The sequence below is a fragment of the Schistocerca americana genome, chromosome 11, assembly GCF_021461395.2.
Source record: "Schistocerca americana isolate TAMUIC-IGC-003095 chromosome 11, iqSchAmer2.1, whole genome shotgun sequence".
Taxonomy (NCBI): Eukaryota; Metazoa; Arthropoda; class Insecta; order Orthoptera; family Acrididae; genus Schistocerca; species Schistocerca americana.
In genome coordinates, this window is record NC_060129.1 from 141,685,424 (window position 1) to 141,689,371 (window position 3,948).

The 3,948-nt window shown below is 48.6% G+C and overlaps 1 pseudogene; it reads right to left on the reverse strand.

The window, feature by feature from the left end:
* Positions 1-2,515: 2,515 nt before the first annotated feature.
* LOC124554338 lies at positions 2,516-2,633 on the reverse strand (annotated as a pseudogene).
* Between the last annotated feature and the right edge of the window lie 1,315 nt (positions 2,634-3,948).

A 3,948-nucleotide genomic window follows, 5' to 3' on the forward strand; every position in this document is an offset into this window, starting at 1 on the left:
GATATAGGTTTTCTTGTGGATGTGATAATCACTCCCAAAAAAGTGATGAAAAGATAAGAGTTTGTCACATAAAGTGCAACAAATGAATGCAACAGTTTCACAGTCGCACAGTTTTCCCTGTGCTCTGTCAAAACATATGTTTTTAACGTTTTAAAATTTTTCCGTGTGTAGACCGTCAAATCCTCCATATGTCGAAGCAAATCTGAACATGTACTGGAATTTTGGAGAGCGAAGTTGATTATGTGTGAGTGCCTGAACTTTGATAATTGTCTGAAAATAAAAAAATAAAATTTTCATTCGAGGGCAGACTTGAACCAAGGACCTCTCGATCCGCAGCTGCTCAACGCTAACCACGGGACCACGACGCTCCTCAGCTCATCCTATACTTGATTTTGCTTATCTTGCCCATGGACTACTCAGTTTGTATATTTTGCTTTTTTTTTCATAGTTCCACACAACTTCTTCCTGTTTTCTCGATTGATCTGTGTTCAGTTTTTCAAGGCCTATCCACTGTGCCAACTTATAACTAAATCTGAGGGGGGTGCGATGGGGAGGTTCCGTTGTAAACAAAAGTGTTTGAGTCTACAGTTTAGTTAGGTGCTAAATATGGTGATACTATGGGGATAGAGAGTGTGGACAACAAGACCCATAGTGGGGGAATGGGAGGGGAAGCTGTGGTAGAAGCTAATGTCTAATTGCACTCAGGGTTAATGATCTAAGAAAGGTTGGTGACCACTGTACTAGAGGGAGGTGTGGAGGGTAAAAAGTGGGGCGTGAGTGGTTGAGGGGGGGGGGGGGGGGGGGGGGTACGTGGGGAGCGGAGATTCGGATTCCAAAACAGATAATAGATAACGTGAAATGCTACTCTGAGATATACGAGGTGCATTCAAGTCCTAAGGCGTCCGATTTTTTTTCTAATTAACTACTCATTCGAAATCGATGAAACTGGCGTTACCTCTCGACGTAATAGCCCTGCAGACATACACATTTTTAACAACGTTGACGCCATGATTCCATGGCAGCGGCGAAGGCTTCTTCAGGAGCCTGTTTTGACCACTGGAAAATCGCTGAGGCAATAGCAGCACGGTTGGTGAATGTGCGGCCACGGAGAGTGTCTTTCATTGTTGGAAAAAGCCAAAAGTCACTAGGAGCCAGGTCAGGTGAGTAGGGAGCATGAGGAATCACTTCAAAGTTGTTATCACGAAGAAACTGTTGCGTAACGTTAGCTCGATGTGCGGGTGCGTTGTCTCGGTGAAACAGCACACGCGCAGCCCTTCCCGGACGTTTTTGTTGCAGTGCAGGAAGGAATTTGTTCTTCAAACCATTTTCGTAGGATGCACCTGTTACCGTAGTGCCCTTTAGAACGCAATGGGTAAGGATTATACCCTCGCTGTCCCAGAACATGGACACCATCATTTTTTCAGCACTGGCAGTTACCCGAAATTTTTTTGGTGGCGGTGAATCTGTGTGCTTCCATTGAGCTGACTGGCGCTTTGTTTCTGGATTGAAAAATGGCATCCACGTCTCATCCATTGTCACAACCGACGAAAAGAAAGTCCCATTCGTGCTGTCGTTGCGCGTCAACATTGCTCGGCAACGTGCCACACGGGCAGCCGTGTGGTCGTCCGTCAGCATTCGTGGTTGACACTTTTCGCATTTTCGGATCGTCATGCAGGATTGTGTGCACAGAACCCACAGAAATGCCATCTCTGGAGGCGATCTGTTCAACAGTCATTTGGCGATCCCCCAAAACAATTCTCTCCACTTTCTCGATAATGTCGTCATACCGGCTTGTACGAGCCCGAGGTTGTTTTGGTTTGTTGTCACACGATGTTCTGCCTTCATTAAACTGTCGCACCCACGAACACACTTTCGACACATCCATAACTCCATCACCACATGTCTCCTTCAACTGTCGATGAATTTCAGTTGGTTTCACGGATTTCAGTTGGTTTCGCACCACGCAAATTCAGAAAACGAATGATTGCACGCTGTTCAAGTAAGGAAAACGTCATCATTTTAAGTATTTAAAACAGTTCTCATTCTCGCCGCTGGCGGTAAAATTCCATCTGCCGTACGGTGCTGCCATCTCTGAGATGTATTGACAATGAAAGCGGCCTCATTTTAAAACAATGCGCATGTTTCTATCTCTTTCCAGTCTGGAGAAAAAAAAATCGGAGGCCTTAGAACTTGAATGCATCTCTTAGTGGCTAGCGCAGGAGCGGAATTCGTGCGGGATGCAGCAAACTGATCGTAAGAATGATGTAAAATAAGAAATAAAAAAAACAATCTTAGTTCTTCACTCAGTTGTGTCTTTTTATATCACTCCGTCTTCAGCCCACGAGTCGGGAGCATCCGAACGCCGTGTCATCCTCGGTGGATGATGTGGATAAGAGGGACGTGGGGTCAGCACACCGCTCTCCCGGTCGTAAGATGGTATTCTTGACCGAAGCCGCTACTACTCGGTCGAGTAGCTCCTCAATTGGCATCACGAGGCAAAGTGCACCCCGAAAAATGGCAACAGCGTATGGCCGCCCGGATGGTCACCCATCCAAGTGCCGACCACGCCCGACAGCGCTTAACTTCGGTGATCTCACGGGAACCGGTGTATCTACTCCGGCAAGGCCGTTGCCGTCTTTTTGTATCAGAAGACAAAATATGGAACTGCCCTTTTCTGTACTTGCTGTACAACTTCTTCTGCAACCCCCTCGATTCCCCCCCCCCCCCCTTCCCCGTCCCGCCAATGCCACTTGCAGCATTCTCCATACTGTTGCGACTGCACGTACCGTGCAGCCCCTGAAGCTCTGCAGCCTGCGCAGCACCCAGCAACAAGTGGCAGGCAGTTCTGCGGCCCGGTCCAACTCCCGCAGAATCGATTCGCGCGCCGCTTCCCTACCCTACTCCCTCGCGCCGGCGACCCCAGTCACCGCCACACTAACCCCTTCCCCCCCCCCCCCCCCTGATCCTCACACTGCCCCTCCCCCCCAACACACACACACACAGACATACACACACTGAGCGGCCAGCAGATGCTCCTCCCACGACCGTGCAACATGTCTCATCAGCACCACCCGTGACCGGGACAGGCGCCTGCGATTCAGACCACTCGCTGCGCTAGCGTGCCAGATTGGTTGCCTAACTCCCGGAAGGCTCACGTACGATCGTTTCGCTTCCTAAAACTGATCAGCTATTACAATACCGATACCCACGTAGCGCGGTATTGCTCCACCACTTCCGCCCATAACCTTCAACAGGCCGTTTCAGTAACAACTCTTCAGGTTCTTGATTCACGTCGCGTAGTCACAATCATTACCGCGATCAGCTGCTGGATATCAACTGTCTGATAAAAAGCGTGCCGGCCGAGGTGGCCGAACGGTTCTAGGCGCTACAGTCCGGAACCGCGCGACCGCTACGGTCGCAGGTTCGAATCCTGCCTCGGGCATGGATGTGTGTAATGTCCTTAGGTTAGTTAGGTTTAAGTAGTTCTAAGTTCTAGGGGACTGATGACCACAGATGTTAAGTCCCATAGTGCTCAGAGCCATTTTGAAAGAGCTAGCTGCGTTGCACAAGAAGGATGTTTTCTGAAACCATGCTGATTACGTATCAATAGATCGTTCCCTTCGAGGTGCTTCATAATGTTTGAATACAGTATATGCTCCAAAACCCTACTTCAAACCGAAGTCAATGATATAGGTCTGTAGTTCGATGGATTACTCCTACTACCCTTCTTAAACACTGGTGCGACCTGCGCAATTTTCCAATCTGTAGGTACAGATCTATCGGTGAGCGAGCGGTTGTATATGATTGCTAAGTAGGGAGCTATTGTATCAGCGTAATCTGAAAGGAACCTAATCGGTATACAATCTGGACCTGAAGACCTGCCGTGTCAAGCGATTTGAGTTGCTTCGCAACCCCTAAGGTATCTACTTCTAAGAAACTCAGCAGCTG